General features: G+C 40.7%; 1 protein-coding gene across 1 annotated transcript in view; it reads right to left on the bottom strand.

The window, feature by feature from the left end:
* Nucleotides 1-22,836, bottom strand: part of LOC135097904 (uncharacterized) — a 76,233-nt gene extending 53,397 nt beyond the window's left edge. Inside the window, exon 1 of the transcript XR_010266344.1 lies at nt 22,353-22,836. The gene's annotated coding sequence lies outside the window, so the exon portion shown is untranslated. The remainder of the gene's footprint in view (nt 1-22,352) is intronic.
* Between the last annotated feature and the right edge of the window lie 1,472 nt (nt 22,837-24,308).

The raw sequence follows: 24,308 nt of genomic DNA, 5'->3' as shown, positions 1-24,308 counted from the left end.
GTTATTAAGTTCAGTAAGGACAGCAGATCAGAGGACTTAGCATAGAGGGAAAGGACGAAACGTAATGGAAGTGCAGGAGATTACTTCACTTATGACCCTGAATCCGTGTGTGTGTGTGTGTGTGTGTGTGTGTGTGTGTGTGTGTGTGTGTGTGTGTGTGTGTGTGTGTGTGTGTGTGTGTGTGTGTGTGTCTGTGTGTGTGTGTGTATCTGTGTGTGTGTGTGTGTATCTGTGTGTGTGTGTGTGTGTGTGTGTGTGTGTGTGTGTGTGTGTGTGTGTGTGTGTGTGTGTGTGTGTGTGTGTGTGTGTGTGTGTGTGTGTGTGTGTGTCTGTGTGTGTCTATATGTGTGTGTGTGTGTGTGTGTGTGTGTGTGTGTGTGTGTGTGTGTTATAGTGGTTCCACAATATCTTCTGATCAGCATACGTACACACCACACAAACACACAGCAGGGGGACGTCTATACACAGTGCAACGCTTGTATCTTTCGTAACAAAAGGATCTCCCAATCAAGCATGCAAAGAAAATCACGTTCTCTTAATTTCCGCCACTTAACGACAACGACTCTCAAACATCCTAGAACAAAAAGAAATAATGATAAATAACGTCTAATTTCGATCACAAATAGCGTTATAATTTCAGCATGACGTACTTCACACCATGACCGCTACTTTGAAACTATTGGCTCTCATCAGGAACATTTTTCCAAGGTCACAGATGCATAGTCGGGTTCTTGTGTGTTTTTACTATTGGCGATGCAGAATCCTTGTTTAATATCACTAGAATCATGCAAACAGCCAATAACACCCAATAACTTTCAGTAGAGCCACTTAAAAGTACTTGAAATAAAGTGCCGACACCATTAAGACGTAAATTACACTCCAGTAGCAATATTGCAAGTGCCTTTACAGTGGCGCAAAAAATTACCAGTAACATTCCAGTACAGTACACATTTCAAAACAGGTACAATTTTTTTTAAGGTCGCACACGAAGTCCTGATTATTCTGACAAACGAAGCATCACGGACTGGTATACAAATGCAGGCAGTTACTCACACAAGCAAGGACTGGAGCGATGCCTATCAAACACAGCACTCGATGATGTACATAAACACACACACGCACGCACGCACACACACACACACACACACACACACACACACACACACACACACACACACACACGCACACACACTTACAACCATAAAAAAGATGCTAACTCAATTACTTTCACCAATCTTTTTTTTTTTACGTTAATTCGTTTAGTCGTACGCGCGCAGGCGCGAAAAGTAAGGAAAAAAATAAGTCGAGCAGAGAAAGGAAGAGAGGTGATTGATAAGGAAACAGAAGAAGAACAAAAGATAATATGTGTGGAAAGGTGGAGAGGGAATGGAGGAAGAGAGAGAGAGAGAGAGAGAGAGAGAGAGAGAGAGAGAGAGAGAGAGAGAGAGAGAGAGAGAGAGAGAGAGAGAGAGAGAGAGAGAGAGAGTAAATGACAAGGAAAATAAAGATAAGAAACGTAGAGAAGAAGAAGAAGAAGAAGAAGAAGAAGAAGAAGAAAAAGAAGAAGAACAAGAAGAACAAGAACAAGAAGAAGAACAAGAAGAACAAGAAGAACAAGAAGAAGAAGAAGAAGAAGAAGAAGAGGAAGAAATACGAGGAGTAAACAAACAAACAAAACAAAACACACACACACACACACACACACACACACACACACACACACACACAGAATGACCTGACAGCTACGCACTGCGGCAGATAGGTCACCTAAGGAGGGCAGAAAAGGGTGGAAGAGGAGGTCAGGTCACGCCTTCACACATGCAGAAGGAACAAGAGGAGAAAGAAGAGAAAGAGAAAGAGAAAGAGGAAGAGGAGGAGGAAGAGGAAGAATATGACAATAACGTAACTGGTCCTATGTATATTAACGGTAACACTCCATTGAAGGTCCATCTCTCTCAGTACAAGGAGAAGGAAGCATGAAGGGTAATACAGCAGAAGGCTCCTCCCCACCTACCACTTGGACGCACCGGGGAACATGAAAAACTCACAGCCAACTCTATAAACAAATGGAGGAGGAGAAAGAGGAGGAGAAAGAGGAGGAGGAGGAGGAGGAGGAGGAGGAGAAGGAGGAGGAGGAGGAGGAGGAGGAAAAGGAGGGAGTTGCCATAAATTTTGACGAAGCATAGCAGTGTTTTGGAACTGATGTGGCGATTCTCTCTCTCTCTCTCTCTCTCTCTCTCTCTCTCTCTCTCTCTCTCTCTCGTGTGTGTTATGGAACTGATGTGACGATTCTCTCTCTCTTGTGTGTGTGTGTGTGTGTGTGTGTGTGTGTGTGTGTGTGTGTGATCTACTGATATTTTCTCAGTCACATGAAAAAAATAAATAAATACAAAAAAACTTTGCCGCTATATTTTTTGTCCATACACAAGGCAAACAATAAATGTTTGTTCTCCTTCAATTTCCATTACAGGAGATGCCGACATGATGGCCTGACTTGGGAATTCATATCATATGTATCGTCAAGACTATCTTAGGGGTTGCTTATATATGCTGCTAGATATGCAAACAGACAGACAAATACCCAGAAAAAAAAGTTAAAAGAAACAGCCAAGCAGAGAGAGAGAAAGAAATAGAAGACAATTGCGGAAACAAATGGATGACCAGATGGACAGAAAGAGTCATCCAGTCATCGAGCAGGACACAGGCAGCCAGTCAGACAAGGACACCAAAACGGAAGAAGGGTAGACCCCCAGAGAAACACGCATAAACAATCCAATAAACAGACAGAGAAAAGAGTCACCGACAACAGCCGCAGAGACAAAGACACTGTTACAAAACCAAGAACACGAGGACACCGCTCGTTCCTACACAGGTCACAGCATCACTGTCTAAATGGGGACAATTCATCATTATCCAGAAATGTCCGAGGCGTGGACTATAAAAATCCAGATTATAAATTATCGCTGTAATAATTATTGCCATGAAAAAGGACTGCACCTACTTCTTCTAACATTTGGTACAACACGATCAAAGTGGTGGGAAAGATGTTTAAAAATTTGTTTTCTTTCGTAAAACAAATTTGGACTTTGTGCCATCAATGGCCTTGCTGTGATAGAGACACCCATCACAACCGAGCTGCAAAGCTCTTTCAGCTACTTAAGCAGACCGTTAACCAACGGGAGGTAAGAGGGGTCTCTTCGATAGCCACCACGGGCACTCTCTTCGAGCACCCGTCCAGGAGGCAAGGCGGCCCCGAGAGCTGCACGGAAAGTATAAAGCCACACTTTATTGGCGTAGAGGCAGTACAATAAGCTAACAAGCTCCATGTTACTGCATAAATACAACCAACACGTTGTGACTACATACAGCCAAACCCTTCGTTGTGGCTCCATCGAGCAAACAAGCTCGTTGTGGCTACATCGAAGGAGCGAGCTCATTGTGGCTACATCGAGGCAAAAATCTCGTTGTGTCTGCATCGAGCCAAACCCTTCGTTGTGGCTGCATCGAGGCAACAATCTCGTTGTAGCAACATCGAAGGAACAAGCTCATTGTGACTGCATCGAGGTAACAATCTCGTTGTGGCAGCATCGAGGCAACAATCTCGTTGTGTCTGCATCAAGCCAAACCCTTCGTTGTGGCTACATCGAGGCAACAATCTCATTGTACCTACATCGAAAACCCTTCGTTGTGTCTGCATCGAGGCAACAATCTCATTGTACCTACATCGAAGGAGCAAGCTCGTTGTGGCTGCATCGAGGCAACATTCTCGTTGTAGCTACATCGAAGGAGCAAGCTCGTTGTGGCTGCATCGAGGCAACAATCTCGTTGTGGCTGCATCGAGCAAAACCCTTCGTTGTGGCTGCATCGAGGCAACAATCTCGTTGTGGCTGCATCGAGGCAACAATCTCGTTGTGGCTGCATCGAGGCAACAATCTCGTTGTGGCTTCATAGAGCCAAAACCTTCGTTGTGGGTGCATCGAGGCAACAATCTCGTTGTGGCTGCATCGAGCCAAACCCTTCGTTGTAACTGCATCGCGGCAACAATCTCGTTGTGGCTGCATCGAGCCAAACCCTTCGTTGTGGCTGCATCGAGGCAACAATCTCGTTGTAGCTACATCGAAGGAGCAAGCTCGTTGTGGCTGCATCGAGGCAACAATCTCGTTGCGGCTGCATCGAGCCGAACCCTTCGTTGTGTCTGCATCGAGGCAACAATCTCGTTGTAGCTACATCGAAGGAGTAAGCTCGTTGTGGCTGCATCGAGCCAACAATCTCGTTGTGTCTGCATCGAGCCAACCCCTTTGTTGTAGGTGCATCGAGGCAACAATCTCGTTGTAGCTACATCGAAGGAGCAAGCTCGTTGTGGCTGCATCGAGGCAACAATCTCGTTGTGGCTGCATCGAGCAAAACCCTTCGTTGTGGCTGCATCGAGGCAACAATCTTGTTGTGGCTGCATCGAGCAAAACCCTTCGTTGTGGCTGCATCGAGGCAACAATCTCGTTGTGGCTGCATCGAGGCAACAATCTCGTTGTGTCTGCATCGAGCCAACCCCTTTGTTGTAGGTGCATCGAGGCAACAATCTCGTTGTAGCTACATCGAAGGAGCAAGCTCGTTGTGGCTGCATCGAGGCAACAATCTCGTTGTGGCTGCATCGAGCAAAACCCTTCGTTGTGGCTGCATCGAGGCAACAATCTCGTTGTGGCTGCATCGAGGCAACAATCTCGTTGCTGCTACATCGAAAGAGCAAGCTCATTGTGACTGCATCGAGGCAACAATCTCGTTGTGTCTGCATCGAGGCAAACCCTTCGTTATGGCTGCATCGAGGCAATAATCTCGTTGTAGCTACATCGAAGGAGCAAGCTCGTTGTGGCTGCATCGAGCAACAATCTCGTTGTGGCTTCATAGAGCCAACCCATTCTTTATGGGTGCATCGAGGCAACAATCTCGTTGTGGCTTCATAGAGCCAAAACCTTCGTTGTGGCTGCATCGAGGCAACAATCTCGTTGCGGCTGCATCGAGCCAAACCCTTCGTTGTGGGTGCATCGAGGCAACAATCTCGTTGTAGCTACATCAAAGGAGCAAGCTTGTTGTGGGTGCATCGAGGCAACAATCTCGTTGTGGCTGCAACGATCCAAACCCTTCGTTGTGGGTGCATCGCGGCAACAATCTCGTTGTGGCTGCATCGAGCCAAACCCTTCGTTGTGGCTGCATCGAGGCAACAATCTCGTTGTGTCTGCATCGAACCAAACCCTTCGTTGTGGCTGCATCGCGGCAACAATCTCGTTGTGTCTGCATCGAACCAAACCCTTCGTTGTAACTGCATTGAGGCAACAATCTCGTTGTAGCTACATCGAAGGCGCAAGCTCGTTGTGGCTGCATCGAGGCAACAATCTCGTTGTGGCTGCATCGAGCCAAACCCTTCGTTGTAACTGCATCGAGCCAAACCCTTCGTTGTAACTGCATCGAGGCAACAATCTCGTTGTGGCTGTATCGAGGCAACAATCTCGTTGTAAACACATCGAATTAACAAGCTCGTTGTGTCTGCATCGAGCCAATCCCTTTGTTGTAGGTGCATCGAGGCAACAATCTCGTTGTAGCTACATCGAAGGAGCAAGCTCGATGTGGCTGCATCGAGGCAACAATCTCATTGTGGCTGCATCGAGCCAAACCCTTCGTTGTGGCTGAATCGAGGCAACAATCTCGTTGTAGCTACATCGAAGGAGCAAGCTCGTTGTGGCTGCATCGAGGCAACAATCTCGTTGTGTCTGCATCGAGCTAAACCCTTCGTTGTGGCTGCATCGAGGCAACAATCTCGTTGTGGCTGCATCGAGGCAACAATCTCGTTGTTGCTACATCGAAAGAGCAAGCTCATTGTGACTGCATCGAGGCAACAATCTCGTTGTGTCTGCATCGAGCCAAACCCTTCGTTATGGCTGCATCGAGGCAACAATCTCGTTGTAGCTACATCGAAGGAGCAAGCTCGTTGTGGCTGCATCGAGGCAACAATCTCGTTGTAGCTACATCGAAGGAGCAAGCTCGTTGTGGCTGCATCGAGGCAACAATCTCGTTGTGGCTGCATCGAGCCAAACCCTTCATTGTGGCTGCATCGAGGCAACAATCTCGTTGTGGCTGCATCGAGCCAAACCCTTCGTTGTGGCTGCATCGAGGCAACAATCTCGTTGTGTCTGCATCGAGCCAAACCCTTCGTTGTGGCTGCATCGAGGCAACAATCTCGTTGTAGCTACATCGAAGGAGCAAGCTCGATGTGGCTGCATCGAGGCAACAATCTCATTGTGGCTGCATCGAGCCAAACCCTTCGTTGTGGCTGCATCGAGGCAACAATCTCGTTGCGGCTGCATCGAGCCAAACCCTTTGTTGTGTCTGCATCGAGGCAACAATCTCGTTGTAGCTACATCGAAGGAGTAAGCTCGTTGTGGCTGCATCGAGCCAACAATCTCGTTGTGTCTGCATCGAGCCAACCCCTTCGTTGTGGCTGCATCGAGGCAACAATCTTGTTGTAGCTACATCAAAGGAGGAAGCTAGTTCTGGCTGCATCGAGCCAACAATCTCGTTGTGTCTGCATCGATCAAAATGGTCTTTTGAGAAGCAAGAGTCGGCTGGACCAGGCTGAATTACGTTATGATTGCAAGTATCCTATGATTATTCCAGCAGGTCACATTGCTAAGCTGTTAATTAGTTACCAACATGTATTTCTGAAACACGCTGGTGTTTCCACTTTAATTTCAACATTAAAATCTTGTTACTTAATTGTCGGATTAAGAAAGCTTGCTAGGGTAGGTGGTAGGTCGGTGCACAAATAAGCTGTGTCTGACACGTCACTGTTGCCTGCGGGTTTGCCACGTCGGCAGGCGAAACAGATGTTTGGGTTATTAAACTCATTAATCGCTGTTATTAAACTCAGTACACCAGGAGACTCGAGCTGTTTGATAGCCCCCATGTGTTGTTGCACCTCGCGAGTTATTTTCACCGGTTTCTCCTCCTATGGGACTTGTGTAGGAGGAACAGAGGTTATTAGTAAGGCATTGGTTTCTGTCTTTAGGAAATCATATGAGTCAGGTGAGGTACCAGTAATGTGGAGGCAGGCTAATGTAGTACCTATCTCTAAGAAAGGAGGTAAAACTTAAGCGTCTAATTATAAACCTGTCAGCTTAACTGCTGTTGTAGGGAAAATAATGGAGTCAATAATAGTGAAGAACATTTGGGAACATTTAGACAAACATGACTTGATAAATCAGTCACAGCATGGATTCATGAAGGGAAAGTCTTGCCTGACGAACTTGTTATTTTTTTTTTACAGTAAAGTGTACGAGGCAATAGATAATGGTGATAGTTATATTTTATATCTGAACTTTAAGAAAGCGTTTGACAAGGTACCGCATCAGAGGCTTCTGAGAAAGGTTAGGGCGCACGAGATAGATGGGAAGCTGCTAGGATGGATAAGGTCATGACTAAGCGACAGGCGACAGAGAGTTGTAATAAATGGCTTTAAATCCGAGTGGGGTCATGTAAATTTGTGAGATGCCACAGGGATCAGTATTAGGGCCATTGTTGTTTTTAATATATATCAATGACATGGATAGTGGAATTAGTAGTGATGTTAGTAAATTGCGGTTGACACAAAGATAGGTAGATTAATTAGATCAGAATCAGATGCCGTCTCCTTGCGGGCAGATTTAGATAGAATGAATTAATGGACAGACATATGTTAAATGCAGTTTAATATCAACAAGTGATTAGCGTAAGTAGAGGAAACCCACACAGTCAGTACACAATAAACAACGGAACTCTGGTATGTTTACTGTACCGAAAAAAATTTAGGAGTTATAGTTAGCTCTGAACTCCGTCTAGGAAGGCAATGCATAGAGGCCAGAAACAGGACAAATATGGTATTATGATTAATTTTTATGAGTGTTAAAAGTAGAAGCCCCGAAATAATATTAAAGTTATATTTGGCGCTGGTTAGACCCTCATCTAGATTACACTGTCAAGTTCAAGTCCCCCCATTACAGGAAAAATATAGGTCTATTAAAATCAGTACAAAGGAGAATAACTTAAAGAATACAGGGCATGAGGAATATTCCTTGCGAGGCGAGATTGAAACTTTTAAATTTACATTCTTTAGAGAGATGTAGGTTAAGAGGGAACCTGAAAGAAGTCTTTAAGTGTTATAGGGGTTATAACAAGTAGGACGTAAGCAAAATTCTTAGGATTAGCAACCAGGACAGAACAAGAAATAACTGGTTCAAGCTTGAAAAATTTAGGTTTAAGAAAGAGATAGGAAGAAACTGGTTCTCCAATAGAGTGGTAGATGAGTGGAACGTACTCGGTAATCATGTTGTTAGTGCTAAGATATTAGGGAGCTTTAAGAGAAGATTAGACGGGTTTATGGATGGGGATGATAGGTGGAAATAGGTAGGTATATTTCATACAAGAACTGCCACGTGTAAGCCTGGTGGCTTCTTGCAGCTTCCCTTATTTCTTATTTTTTATTTCTTTTCTTTTTTTTATTGCTGTCACTATAAAGTGATTAATAATAAGTTCCTTCCGAAGAGAACATCATAAAATTGTAGAATCCATGAAGCCAGGGAGAAGTTTGATGCAGCCAGGAGGCAATTCACTTTTCTTCTTTGACCCTTGTTGAGTTGGTCGCTTGGGTTTCTGTTCTGCTGGTGCGATATATGCCACAGCGAAGGGTCCAGGAGCAGTCTATGTTTTCATCGCTGAGTCAAGAGGCCACGTCCACACGCTGTCACATCTCGGGTAAACTGAAGCACAGCTGAACGTCTACGGGCAACGCTGAGGCCGCAGCTGACCGGAATTAGAATGGACCCTGATCTGCGGTCGTAACGTCTATGAGGAGTTTACAGGATCAACCACAAAATATAAGATAAAAAGAACAAAATTGAAAAAAAAGAGGAAATAAAAATAAAAATACAAGAAAAGGTGCAGTTGTAAGTGCAGAGTACAAAGAAAAACTGAAAAAAATAAAAGCAGAAAATATAAAGAAATAAAAATACGGTTAAGAAAATACAGAAAAGTTTTAGTTTAAGTTTAAAATAAAAGATGAAAAAAAAGAAAATACAACAAAAACGCTAATGAAAAAAAGACATGTAAAACAAATAAATAAATTAGGAAAAGTCTACTTGTACATTTTGAGTAGAAAGTAAAAAAATAAAATAAATAAATAAATAAATAAATAAATAAATAAATAAAGAGAAAGTTTATAACAATAAAAAGAAAAAAAAGGTATAAATTTATAGAAGAAAAAACAGAAAAAATACAAAATAAAAAAAAAAAATAAATAAATCTGGACAAGATAATATAGAAAAGGAAAAGAAAAAAATAATGGAAAAAAATGAAAAGTAAAAGAAAAGAAAAAGAAAATATAAAAGCAGGAAACTGAGCAAAATCTAGAAAAAAAAAAAAAAAAAGTTTATTTTAAAAGTTACGTAGAAAGGAAAGCAGAAAAGATAAAAATAAAAAAAAAATACAAATATAAAAATAAAATATAGTTGTAAGTTTAGAGTGGAAAGTAAAACACAAGAAAAAATAAATCAATAAAAAAATAAATAAATAAAAAAAAAGAATGTAGTGTTTTGTTTAGAATAGAAAGTTTAACAGAAAAAAGGGAAAGAAGAAAACGCACACAAAGCATCTAGTTTTAATATTGAGAATAGAAAGTAAAGTTACAAAGCAAACATAAAAGAAGGTTCTTCAAGAAAAATAAATAAATAAATAAGAAAATGGTGAAAGTGAAACACAAGAAAACAAAACAAGAAAACAAATTTGATGAAAATGAACGAAAATTAAGATATGAAAATACAAATAAAAATTAGTTGTAAGTTTAGAGTACAAGAGTAATGAAATATTAAATAAAACAGTACAAAAAAAGAAAAGATGAAAAGATAAAGGAAAAATACAAATCAGGTAATACAAAAAAATATATACTTGTAAGTTTGAATTAGAACAAAAATAAATATATAATGAAAAGTCTAAATAGAAAAATAGAAAAGTTCAAGCTATAAGTTTTGAAATTATTAGTGTATATATATATATATATATATATATATATATATATATATATATATATATATATATATATATATATATATATATATATATATATATATATATATATATATATATATATATATATATATATATATATATATATATATATATATATATATATATATATATATAAATTGAAAAATACAAAAAAGTTCAAATTTTAATTTGAGAGTAGAAAATAAAACGAGTTGAGGAATTAAAACAAATAAATAAATAAATAGAAAATAACAAAATAAACGCTTTATTTGTAAGTGCAATTAAGAAAGTAAAACAAAAAAAAATATATATGTGAAAATATGTAAAAGAATAACATTGGAAAGAAAAAATGTGAATAAAAATATGCATAAACTTTTAGTTCTTAGTTTAAAGTAGAAAGTCAAACTGAAGAAATTTAAGAGAAAATAAAAAAAATTACAAATATTGCAAAAATTGAAAAAAAAAAAGAAAAAAAGTATTTTATGTTGAGATTAGAATGTAAAGGAAAAGAATTTATTTAAAGAAAATAAAAAAATACAAATAAGAAAATAAAAAAATGCTTTTGAATTTAGAATAGAAACTAAAACAGAAAAAAAGGAAATATAAAAGACAAAAATAAAAAAAAAGTAAAAAAAAACAATAAAAATGAGAAATTTTAAATATAAAAAAATAAAAAGAAAAATAAAATGTTTAAAAAAAATAAGTTTACAAGAACAAGAAAAAAAATACATTGAAGAAAATTGAAAAAAAGAAAAACCTTATAGTTGTACGCTGTATTTGTAAGGTTAGAGTAAAAAATAAAAATAAAATGTAAATCAGAAAAAAACAAAAAAGAGGTGAAGACGACTGAGAAGCCGCAACGGTGACGAAGAACACGGGACTCGGAAGCGGAGTGAGAACACGAGAGAACACGAGACTCGGAGATAAAAAAATAACACGATGGAAAGGCTGAGACGTTGAAGAACACGGGACTTGAACTTGGAGTGAAGATGAAGAACGCGCGACTTCCAGGCGGAGTGAACACGAAGAACACGCGACTCGCAGGCGGAGTGAACACGTTGAGGAACACGCCACTCAGCACGGAGTGAACAAAATGAAGAACACGTGACTCGCAGGCGGAGTGAACACTTTAAAGAACACGGGACTCGGAGGTGGAGTGAACATGAAGAACACGCCACTCGGAGGCGAAGCGAAGACAATCCAGTCACCAGGAGAACACGAGAGTCTTAAGATTATAATGAACGCAGTCGTGTGTGTGTGTGTGTGTGTGTGTGTGTGTGTGTGTAGGAGTGAGTATACGAGATAACACAATCTCGTATTTCATGTCAAAACGATAATATCAAACAAACTTATGAATAGCAAACAAGGAAGAGAGTACCAACCATCTGACACACACACACACACACACACACACACACACACACACACACACTCTCTTCCCTCCAAAACACACACACAGGAATTAATATAAACAAAGAAAACAAAGATGAGCCAAACACTTCCAAAACAACACAAGGCAACACAGAATCACCTGGGCTCCTTGAAAATCACAATTGAGACTCACAGAGAGACAGGGAGAGACTAAACATTTTGAAGTTCATGCACTCCTTCATTCTTTCGTCTCTCTCTCTCTCTCTCTCTCTCTCTCTCTCTCTCTCTCTCTCTCTCTCTCTCTCTCTCTCTCTCTCTCTGTAACACTATATTTATGTTTAAAGATTGAGAAAAGAGTAGGTGGAGGTTTTGAAATTATCGTAAAAATGAAAAAAATGTGAGAGAATCCGTGAACTGTTACATGAAGTGGAGTGGTGATGCCAGTAGTAGTGGTGGTGGTAGTAGTAGTAGTAGTAGTAGTAGTAGTAGTAGTAGTGGTGGTTATGTATTAGTTGTGTAAAGTAATAAGAATACTGCATGTTATGAAGGTAAATGTAATTAATAACAATGTTTTTAGCAGCAATGAAAGCGTTGAGTACCACAACACTGCTTCTTAACACCACAACAACAACAACAACAACAACAACAACAACAACAACAACAGCTGCCACTGGACACACAACAACACTGTGAACTACCACCAGCAGACTAATACACATCACAATTCTATTACATATTCTTTTCCACTCCCACGTACATCTCTGAGTCTCATCATCTATACGTTAAAATAACAAAATTAAAGTAAATCACTGGAAAAAAAAAATAAATAAATAAAGCTACAAACTAATATCAAAATAATGAAAATCAGAATACATTTCAAGTTCTAGGCGAGAAAATTATCACATTATTTCCTGCTCCTTGTACTCCTTAACCTTCTTATCTAGACGTAAAATTATCACATTATTTCCTGCTCCTTGTACTCCTTAACCTTCTTATCTAGACGTAAAATTATCACATTATTTCCTGCTCCTTGTACTGCTTAACCTTCTTATCTAGACGTAAAATTAGCAAAATGAAAATAAACCTCTGGCGTAAAATAAAAAATCAAATGAACAATAATACAAAGCTTAACAAGTTTTAAGCGGAGCAATTGTCATATTTTCTTTTCTAATTTCACGTGCCCCTCCACCTTATTATCTACAAGGCAAAATATCAAAGCAAGCTACAAAAATACGCAATAATTGATCAGGTAAGTAACATTTTCACTTCATTTACGCTGCAGCAAAGTTAATTAAGTTAATGACTGTTTACCTGAGCAGCACTCTCACCTCACTGACCTTTTTCATCACTTAGCCTTCATTACATAGAGATCAGACTCTCTCTCTCTCTCTCTCTCTCTCTCTCTCTCTCTCTCTCTCTCTCTCTCTCTCTCTCTCTCTCTCTCACACACACACACACACACACACACACACAGAGAGAGAGAGAGAGAGAGAGAGAGAGAGAGAGAGAGAGAGAGAGAGAGAGAGAGAGAGAGAGAGAGAGAGAGATTAGCGAAAGATAATTCTAATCCTATGCCTCTCTCTCTCTCTCTCTCTCTCTCTCTCTCTCTCTCTCTCTCTCTCTCTCTCTCTCTCTCTCTCTCGTGAAGAAAGAAAACGTTACCCCTAGTCGGTCTTCATAGAAAATGGAGAAATTACTCTTAGCGGAAAAAAAAAAAGCTGATCTCGTTGGAAAGAAAATACAGTATTAATGTCATGTTTGAAGGGGGAGAGGAGGAGGCGGAAGAGGAGGAGGAGGAGGAGGAGGAGGAGGAGGAAGAGGAGCAGGAAGAGGAGGAGGAGGAAAAATGATAATATTAAAATAATGGAGAGGGAATGAAAATAAGCAAGTAAGAAAAGAAAGGAAGAAAAAAAGAAAGGAGGGAGGGAGGGAGGGAGGGAGGGGGGAAAATAATAAAGGAAGGATTGGGAGAAAAAGTGATGAAGGGAAACAATGAGGGATAATTGATAAAAAGGAAAAGGATACGACAAAAGTTGAAGAAAGGAAAAAAAGAGGAGATAACATGAACAACGAATAAGGGGAAGATATCATAAAGTGGGAGAAGAGAGAGAGAGAGAGAGAGAGAGAGAGAGAGAGAGAGAGAGAGAGAGAGAGAGAGAGAGAGAGAGAGAAAGTTCACTAAAGTAAATGTAATTCTTCAACATTTATTTATCTTACAGATTGAGAAATAGCCTTCTTCCTAACTCCTCTCTCTCTCTCTCTCTCTCTCTCTCTCTCTCTCTCTCTCTCTCTCTCTCTCTCTCTCTCTCTCTCTCTCTCTCTCTCTCTTTCTTGTGTGCAGTGTAGTGTGCAGTGTGTCTCTTGTGTGACTGTGTAGTGTAGGAAATCTTTTAAACTATCTATATATCTCTCTATCTATTTTTATATGTATGTATGTATGTATGTATCTATCTGTCTGTCGATCTGCCTATGTATCTAGGAATCAGCCTCTATATTCTACGTATTATAATAATGTATGATGCACGTGTATCCGATTCCAGCACAATTTTTTTAGAAGCGGTAAACTCTTCCTTTACTGTCAAGTTGAGAGCACATTGTTGTACATCTGTGAGTCAGTAATCTTCTTCGCCCCATCAGTTAAGAGAGAGCCGCCTGAGGTGTGCTTTCCACTCACAAACTGACCTTTATATTTGAAAAAAACGGCTTAAGCTCGTCAGTGAGGGTTGCACTGATTTCCTTGTGGTAGTTATTCCTCTTCAGAAAGCAATGATTGGTGTGTTAACATGAGCGGCTTCTTTCACTGATAAACTTTGGGAATTCCCTGTCTGATCTCTTACTTGCATATTACTAAGAGTTTATGTCTGTTGTTATTTTGTCCACCTTACTAATGCAGGAGTTGAACAATGTATTCACTCCGTCACTGGCACACTCAGGAGTTCTCTTTGGCATCTTATTTCCACGTCCCTCCGGCTTTGTATTTATTCTTATTCTGTCCATCTTACTAATGCAAGAGTTAAGCAGTATCTTGACTCTCACATCTTTCACTAGCACACTCAGGAATTCTGCTTGATACTGTATTCCCACAGCCCTATGATTTTCTGCTTATTTCTACCTATATTCTGTGCACCTTACTAGCGCAAGAGTTCACCGGTATATTTACTCTTTCACCTTTCAATGGCAAACTTAAGAATTCTCTGTCTGATGTTGAATTTCCATCTCTCAACGATTTTCATCTTTTTATCTTGATCCTATAATGTCCGCTTTATTAATGCAAGAGATATCGTGTTTTCACATACCTAATAACTTTCATTTTATTCTTATTAATTGACTGTTCAACTCACTAACGCAAGAATTTAAAAAAAAATGTCCACTATTTCACCTCTTTCAGTGGCAAACTCTGGAACTCTTTTCATGATTCTAATTTTCTTGACCACCACCTTTAGCTATACACCACCTTTAGCTGAAGCCCCCTAATGCCTCAGCACTAACAGCCTAATTACTGTCTTATTCCTCTTGTGAAGGATTTCATGATTGCAGTGGTAGTTTAACAAGCACTGTGCTTCACTTGCTTCATCAACTTTGTGCCGCGTGAGGACACTCGCATTATTGAAGAAAGAAAGCGTTTAATCCTTTCTGCACAATAAATTTCTGAACTTCCTCACATCCTTTAGCCGGAATCCGTAGAACAAATCCTTTATAATTAGTCAGAATATAACAAAGATGTAGTAAATCATAGCGGATGTTTAACTCCATATAATTTATAACTCCATGATGGAAGAAAATATATCGCAAATCTTAAATCCCTTAGTGGCATCCAGATCACAATGTTACTGAAAACGTACCAGAACAAGTGTCCCAGGCTGAAACCACTCTGGAGCTGCCTGCCTGCTTCTGTCACGCCACACTCCCCATGAATGAATGTCTTTGAGGAGACATAACCACTCTGGAGCTGCCTGCCTGCTTCTGTCACGCCACACTCCCCATGAATGAATGTCTTTGAGGAGACATAACCACTCTGGAGCTGCCTGCCTGCTTCTGTCACGCCACACTCCCCATGAATGAATGTCTTTGAGGAGACATAACCACTCTGGAGCTGCCTGCCTGCTTCTGTTACGCCACACTCCCCATGAATGAATGTCTTTGAGGAGATATGTTTCAAGACACATCCTCCAATTCTGGATTATATTTTCAATAATTTTCTTAAGGGACTGGCATATGAATGGGCCTTTGTTTCTGCCTTTGTTGCTCTTCACCAGTGCCCATCTTACAAAAAAAAAAAAATAATAAATAAAATAAAATAAAATAAAATAAATAAATATAAAAAAATCTTGAACTACTTGATTATAAAAAACACTTCTTATGAACACTAACATTTATGTTCTCCAGACTGTAAGGAAACGGATGTGTTATTCGTGAAAGCGTATCAGACAACGTGTCCTTGGATACACTCAGATGATTTTTTGATTCCTTGGCAATGAAAACGCAAAAATTTTACATCTTATAAACTTTAAATCCTCTTGTGTTATCCAGCTTATAATGAAACACATGCCTTATCACTGCTAACATACAACACGTATTACTGTCACACTACTTCACACAGACAATAAAAAAAAAAATAAATAAATAAATAAATAAAATAGTAAAATCCTCTATCTTATGAACTTTAAATCCTGGTGTGTCATTCAGTTTATAATGAAGCAGAAGCATCATTACTGTCAACATACAAGCACACGTGTCACTACCTTCACACAGATGATAAAATAAAAACAAACATAAACATCGTTAAATCCAACATCCTACAAACTCTAAACCCTCTTATGGCATCACATTATAATTGAACCTCCACGTTGTTGCTGGAAACGTACACAAACACGCGTCCTTCACCGCCCTCTCTTTTGTACCTCGGTCGCTTCTCGCCTAGGAGGTTCAATAAAGACTCCTCTCTCAGCGCTGGTCGCCTCATGGTCACCCAGGAATGAACACTCGCGCACCACAACTTGTGGAATCAATCTACATATGGAATACTACTTTCCTTTTTCCTTTGCATCGTCTCAGCTTCAATACATTCCCACGTGGGCATAAAGGGAAGGTAAATAATGGTTGCAATGTTGCTGTGGATTCTGTTGCAGTTCCGTGAATTTGTCCAGCTGCATCCAGTGTGCCTTGCCACAGGTTTTATTTATTTATTTATTCTTTTTTTATGTATTTTTGTTCTTCTTCTCTTCCTTCTCTTCCTAATTATATATATTTTTTCTCCATCATGCGCTACTCTGCCATTCTGTGAGCTTCTCTTCATATGTTTTTATCTCTTCTCATATAATATTTCTGCTAATTGTTAGAGGTTTCTTTACTTTTTATATATTTTTCCTTCTCTTTCTCCTACTTATTCTTTTCTTCTTCCCACATTATCCCTTTATACTTTTAACTTCTCTTCCTACTCGTTTCTTTCTTCCTCATGTAACACTTCTGCTAACAACACACCACGGTCTAACCTATTCCACATAACTATTCAAATACGTTCTCCTCTATCCCAATTAATTATCTAGCCATTGTTTCTTTCGTTCCACTTAATTCACAAGTAACTGTCCAAAATATTAAAGAGCCATGTTCTCCTTTATCCCATCTAATCAACTGACCACCTTCCTGTATCCCATCTAACTACCCACTCACTGTCTCTTCTATCCTAACTAACTACTTTCCCTTATGTTCCATGTAACGAGGTAATGTCTCCTTTGTCTCACCTTTTTAACAGGCATTTTTTTTTTTAATTAGGTACCTAGTATTTCTCCTCTCTTCCACTTCAATGGATAATGTCTTTCCTATCCCAACTAATTTACTAGGTGTACTCTCCTCCACCCAGCTAGTCTCCTCTGTTCACTCTACTTAACCACACTCAATAGTTAGCCAGTCTCTTTCACCCGACTACTCGTAAACAAACAGGCCACTGTCTGCTCTCTCCCACCTAATCCAATCTTTCCTCCATCAAATTAACCACCTTGCCAACAATCAAGATACCGCCCTCCCTATTGTTTCCAGCCCAGTAGCATTAATGACGGTAATCCCTGCCCTCTCTAGTTATCGGTCTTTTTGTCACCATTCCCAGTTTTATGAAGGGCGAGGCGCGTGGCGATGGGCGAAGCTTCCGACCATCAGGGATTAAATTCAAGGGGTGAGTATTGGCTAAGCTGTGACCTGGGAGACTTGATTATCTCCACTGTGTGTTGTGGGTTTTTGATGTAGTGTAGTGAAGAGAGTTGTTGTTTGTTGGGGTTTGTATTACAAGTGTTACTGGGGTATTGGTGGTAGTGGTGAGTAGTGGTGGTGGTAGTAGTAGTAGTAGTAGTAGTAGTAGTAGTAGTAGTAGTAGTAGTAGTAGTAGAAGTAGTAGTAGTAATAACACTGATGTATGTTTCATGTATTTTTTTTCACTGTAGAATGAATAAATTATTTTTATTGTGTGTGTGTGTGTGTGTGTGTGTGTGTGTGTGTGTGGAGTATGAGGCAGTCTCTCTCTCTCTCTCTCTCTCTCTCTCTCTCTCTCTCTCTCTCTCTCTCTCTCTCTCTAACACAAAAACACACACACACACACACACACAGGAATATGAGGAAGAAAACATAAGAATCACAGTCAGCCAATCAGTCTGTAAACACAAACAAGACATAAACACCTGCAGCTAATACAAAAACGTACCTCAGGCGAACCAATTAAAGAAAAAGAAAAAAAAAAACAAAGAATCACACATACTAAAAGGCACAAATTGCTTCCATCACAACCAATAGACGCTCGTCACAGTTTGAAAAGATGCTTTCCTTAGAAACATATTCCCTTCTCTCTACATCCTCTTTCACTCACCCCGTTACCTCTCTCTCTCTCTCTCTCTCTCTCTCTCTCTCTCTCTCTCTCTCTCTCTCTCTCTCTCTCTCTCTCTCTCTCTCTCCCCATTATTGGAATCTCCTGTACAAATAACTAGACATATATTTACGTAAGAAATTATCCCAGGAAGCGGTGTCAAATTGTAGACCTTCCGGACAGAACACTAATATGAGAAAACTTCCCCCGTGAACAGCAGTGTTTGGAATGCCAGCGAAAGGTGACTGTAGCGATAAAAAGGTTTAATGCAATTGTACAAATAAAGTTCTATAACAAAGAAAGGACAATATTAACTTCCTATTCTCTACTTCCTGTGTCCATGGAAGCAATGCTTCACAGTGTTCTGAATGGAGACGTTGGTGGTGAAGGCAACACAACACAGCTCAGGAAATGACAGCTTTATTCCTGACTAGTAATTTCGTAGGAATGACAATACTAACAACCTCTTCTCTCTTTCCTGTGTCCATGGAAGTAATTTTTAACAGTGTTCTGGATGAAGATGTGAGTGGTAAAGGCAACACAGGTCAGGAAATGACAGCTTTATTCCTGACTAGTGATTTCTTAATGGCTTCCTCAGAGGATTACAGAAGAAGAGCATAAATAAAAGTCTTTCTTCTCATGCCTTGTTCCCTTCACCTCCTGCATCCTGTTTGTCACAGTATCCTTCCTCACTAGTGTTCTCAACATCAACAATGACTGACTGTACCTATGAAAAGTTGTTGAAAGAGTAAGTTATCTAACACACGTACTGGATGTTGGTTGTGTAGGAGAAGGCGGCATGTTGGTAAGGCAAGAGATATTATGTGCACTGACTCACACACTGGGACTTGAGATTGTCATGCAAACTAAAATATCACAGTAAAAAAAAAAAAAAAGGCTAAACAGAGTGGAAGAGAAGTAGGGAAAAGAACCTAAGTAAAGAACAAAAATATATAAGATAAAAAAAAGATTAAATACTGACGGAGAAAAGAGAGGGCAGGCGCGCGCGCGCGTGAGAGAGAGAGAGAGAGAGAGAGAGAGAGAGAGAGAGAGAGAGAGAGAGAGAGAGAGAGAGAGAGAGAGAGAGAGAGAGGAGAGGAGAGGAGAGTAAAGAGAAGAAAGTGTAATAGAAGAAGAAAGTAAAGAGAAAAGAGTAAAGAGAAGAAAAGAAAAGAGAAGAAAAGAGACGAGGAGAGGAGAGGAGAGAGGAGAAGTTCTTTCCTCTCCTCTCCTTTCATTAGGAGCTGTATCTTGACTGGGCAGGCCTGAAGTGAGGGAGGAGAGAGTAAGTGGGAAGAGACGAGAGCAGCGGAACAGAAAAGGAGGAAGAAACTCTAATGAGAGAAAGGGGTGACTTTACTTGTACAACTGCCGTTAACCTAAAAAATAAAGTGCGCCTCAATCCCTCTTCGTCAGGACCACGTTGCCATGCACAGTGCACATCCAAACTTGCTTCTGTTGATTGACAAGTTAGGGGTTGGCGGAGTGAACGTGCGCGTGACGTGTTTCTCTCCATCACATTCTCCTCTCCTGCTGCCACTGTTTGCTGTCTCGCTAATAATTCTGTCTTCCCCTCGACCCTCTTCCTTCTACAAGTGTTCTCTTCAGACTTTAAACAGCTTCCTTCGTCTCTCTCTCTCTCTCTCTCTCTCTCTCTCTCTCTCTCTCTCTCTCTCTCTTATATTAGTTAATCAGTCAGCCAATCATTCATTCAGTCAGTCAGTCAGCCAGCCAGCCAGCCACTCAACCAGTCAACAGGTAAATTAACAAGTTGAAAGGGACAAAAAGTAATCGAGTTTTTGTAATGAATTCCACTCATTGAAGAAATAAAAGTTGAAAAAAGTTGCTTCCTTTCGTATCTAGAAACAAGAGATTGCATTAGAGATGAAAGGAAGACACGTGTAGAGAGAGAGAGAGAGAGAGAGAGAGAGAGAGAGAGAGAGAGAGAGAGAGAGAGAGAGAGGTGGCAGGTAAGGTTACGTTGGGTAAGGTCAGGTAAGGTCAGGTCAGGTTAGTTTAGGTCAAGTCAGGTTAGGTTAGGAAATGTTAAGTCAGGTAAGGGTTAGATATAATAGAATAGGATATGATATGATAGGTTAGGTTAGGTTAGGTAGGTTAATAAAGGTAAGGTTAGGCAAGGTTAGGTTATGTTAGGTTAGGTTACGTAAGGTAGGTTTAATAAAGGCAAGGCAAGGCAAGGCAAGGCAAGGAAAAAGTAAAGTAATGTAAAGTTAGATTAGAATAGATTAGGTCAAGGCAGGCTTCAGCTGGGTCGCTAGATTTATTTACTCGAGAGCTCGTTTTCTTCCAGCCTGAATGATTGAAGTGGCTCCGCTTGCCTTCGTCTGGCTTCGCTTTGCTTGGTGCTCTGTGTGTGTGTGTGTGTGTGTGTGTGTGTGTGTGTGTGTGTGTGTGCTAGGCGATCGAAAGTGTGGTTAGGTTAGATTGTTCCATGTTAAGCGATCAAATGAGTGAGTGAGTGAGTGAGTAATTAGGTTAGGGTTGATGTTTAGTGATGGGACATTTTTTTATTTTTTAATGCATAATTACATCTGATTATTCTTTGTCGATTTGTCCATTTCTCTCCCTGTCTCTCGGCATCTCTGTCTACCTTATCAAATTCTTCAAATCTCTCGTCTATTCAGAAAACTCTCTCTCTCTCTCTCTCTCTCTCTCTCTCTCTCTCTCTCTCTCTCTCTCTCTCTCTCTCCTCTCTCCTCTCTCTCTCTCTCTCTCTCAACGTTTCATCACCTTTTTTTCCATCTCAATTTTTAGTTCAGCCTTTCGTTCAACAATCTTTCTCTCTCTCTCTCTCTCTCTCTCTCTCTCTCTCTCTCTCTCTCTCTCTCTCTCTCTCTCTCTCTCTCTCTCTCTCTGCTCTGCTCTGGGAGGGCGCTGAATTGATGCAGGGCATTTATGTTTTATAATCCCTCAGGTCAGGACAGGAATGAGAGCGGATCTTCCATCAGCAAGCGAGGCAAGAGAGGCGTCCTTTGCCTCGCTCAAGTAGGATCTGCGGGGCTCACTGCATTGCCTGAGCCACGCTACCCAAGCTCTGCCCCTCCCTCGCCTTGCTTACCCCGCCACTCAATGGTACACACTCACCAGTTGGCAGTGCACAGTCAGCAGGGAACTTTACAGTATTGGGAATATTCATGAGTGGGGATAGGTGGAAATAATAATATGTAGGTTTGGTTCATTCGTTTGTACATTGAGTGCCACGTTAAGTCTGATCAATTTTTGTAGTTTCGCTTGTTTTAAGTAAAGTCTTAAGAGCCTGTTAGGAATCTAGCGGTATTTGTCATCTTGTTACTTACCTACGTAATAACACACACACACACACACACACACACACACACCAGAACACAAGAAAATAATGCAAACTCCAAGAGTTTGCATTAATAAATGATTAATAAATAAGTGATTAATAAAACAAACTTCATCTGAACAAATCGTCAAAGCTGTGGCTTGAAAACATCCGTAGCATCACTGAACTAACGATAATACCAACATGGAAAACCTCAATTGCTAAGAAATAAGCAAAGATTGTGATGGGCAGGGAAAGAAAGGGAAAGATTATGAGTAATCTGAGACGCTGTAGCCTAGTGGCTCCTCTGTGCGCAGATAAAACAACAACAACAACAACAACAACAACAACAACAACGACAACAACAACAACAACAACAACAACATCAACTAAACACTTGCACCAAACAGTGACACTATTAAAATGAACATGAACAAGGAGACCAATTGAAATGTTGAGGCCAAGAGAAGAGTTGACAAGTGGTGATTGGAGACGCTGCATCCTGTTTGCTACTAGTTTCTCAATGCACAAATAATAAACAACGACTGAACAGATACGCAGAACACGGGGTGATCAGAAACATTGCAGCTTATTACCTTCCTTACTTCCTCTATGCGCAAGTAACAAGCAAATGACTGAACAAATACGCAAAATATGGGTTGACCAAAAACACTGCAGGCTGCTAACCTTTCAGTTCCTCTATGCACAAATAATAAATAAACAAAACACATGCACACAAAATAGTGACTAGTACATTACCAACATCGACAGGAAGACACGGGGAAGAGCAGGGAGGGAATATGACGCCTTCAAGGTGACTGAGAGGCGATTCCAACACCCCGCGGCTCTCCACGGCACAGTCTGCACCGCCGCCTCGCAGTTCTCACGACCACTGCACACAGTAATGTTACGGAGGCACAATTACCGGGAAAACTAACACACGGGCCGTCACCTTTACGTCACCACGAGATAATGGAGAGGCGACCAAAACTGAATGAGTATCTCAGTTCGTTCAGCAGTTTACAGCACACGGTATTGACACGTACGCACAAGTACTAAGGAAACTAGTACGCGGCCGCCCGCTGTCTTGACGTAACCACGCGGCAGTGGCGAGGCGAGCAGGACTAAGGCGGCTGAGAGTTACAGGTTCAGTGTCTCAGTTCGAAGGTTCGTTGTTTGGAGTATTGTTCACGCAGCTAAGCCAAATGTCCACGGTCTGACAGTGCGGGAAATATTTATACCATTCTTTAGTGTGTAGGAGGAGACGTGAATTAAAGATGAGGTGTAATATAAAATCTCCAGGGGACGTACTTATATTCAATGGCCTTTATTGTCACGTGAGACTAAGGCCGCATTCACACCAAACGAGTCGCGTCGCGTCAAGTCAAGAGCGTCATTTGATGCGATTCATTTTGACTCATCTCCGTTCACACCGACTGCGTCAGCCCGCGTCAAGTCAGCACTCAGTGACCTGGGTAATTTCATGGAGAATGGATGCATGTTCCCTGGCTGAAGTAGCTGCTTTGTTGTGGCTTCGTCGTCGCAGACGTAAGAAGAAACAACGAATATGGATCCATGAACTTTCTTTCTTTCTTGTGGGAGATGCAGCTTTTCCTCTCAAGCCTAATCTGATGAGACCATATCCTAGAAAGGACTTGGACTACTCCAAAAGAGTACATAACTATCGGATCAGTAGGGATAGAAGAACAGTAGAGTGTGCCTTTGGAATGCTAGCTCAGAAATTTGGTGTACTTCATACATTGATGATGACTAGTGTTGAAGTATCTGAATCACTGGTGAAAAGTATTTGTGTACTTCATAATTTCATTCAACATGAAAACAATTTCAACTACTCTCCTCCAAGTGATGATGTTAGTGATACAACACAATACAACTTTCTAAACTCAAACCTGACAGCAACAAGAACATTAATCCTAGATGTGTGTGTGTGTGTGTGTGTGTGTGTGTGAGAGAGAGAGAGAGAGAGAGAGAGAGAGAGAGAGCATAATTTCTATTCGTATGATTTTTCTTTATCTTTTATTTATTTTCTATCTATTTATATTTATGTATTTGTTAATTGTTTGGGTGGGTATACACTCAGTGCCACCACCACCACTGCGATTTGTGGCGGTGTGTTGCGGTCATTGTCATCATAATCATCATCATTGTCCTCATCTTTCTTTTCTTCTTCCTCCTCTTCTTCTTCCTCCTCGTTCTTCTTTTCCTCCTCTTCATCATCAACATATTCTCTTCCTCTTCCGCCTCCTCATCATTAGAAATTTGTTCCTCTCCTCCTCTTCCTCCTCTTTCTCGTCCTCCTCCTCCTCCTCCTCCTCTCTCTCTCATCTCCTCCTCCTCACCATCATCATAATCTCCATCTTTCTCATCAGTCACTACAACCTCCTCCTCCTCTTCACCACCACCACCACCACCACCACCATCATAATCTATTTCCGGTAATACTGCAGTACAAATGTCTTCCAAACATCCTATACGCATCATCATTTTTGTCTATTCCAGGTCACCCGAGCAACACTTCTCTCTTCTCTCCAAGTGAAATGAATCAGTGAGCACTGCCTTGTTTTACCATCCTTTCGTTGACATTCTGCTTTCCTAACTGTCTGTATCACTGGCCCCGCGCTTACTAGTAGTTGGGAAATTGCCATGGGGGTCGCCCCCCTAAAAAGGCTTGCCACTGAGGTCCCCATTGCATGG

The sequence above is a fragment of the Scylla paramamosain genome, unplaced genomic scaffold (assembly GCF_035594125.1).
Source record: "Scylla paramamosain isolate STU-SP2022 unplaced genomic scaffold, ASM3559412v1 Contig36, whole genome shotgun sequence".
Lineage (NCBI taxonomy): Eukaryota > Metazoa > Arthropoda > Malacostraca > Decapoda > Portunidae > Scylla > Scylla paramamosain.
This window is presented reverse-complemented; position numbering and strand designations above follow the sequence as displayed.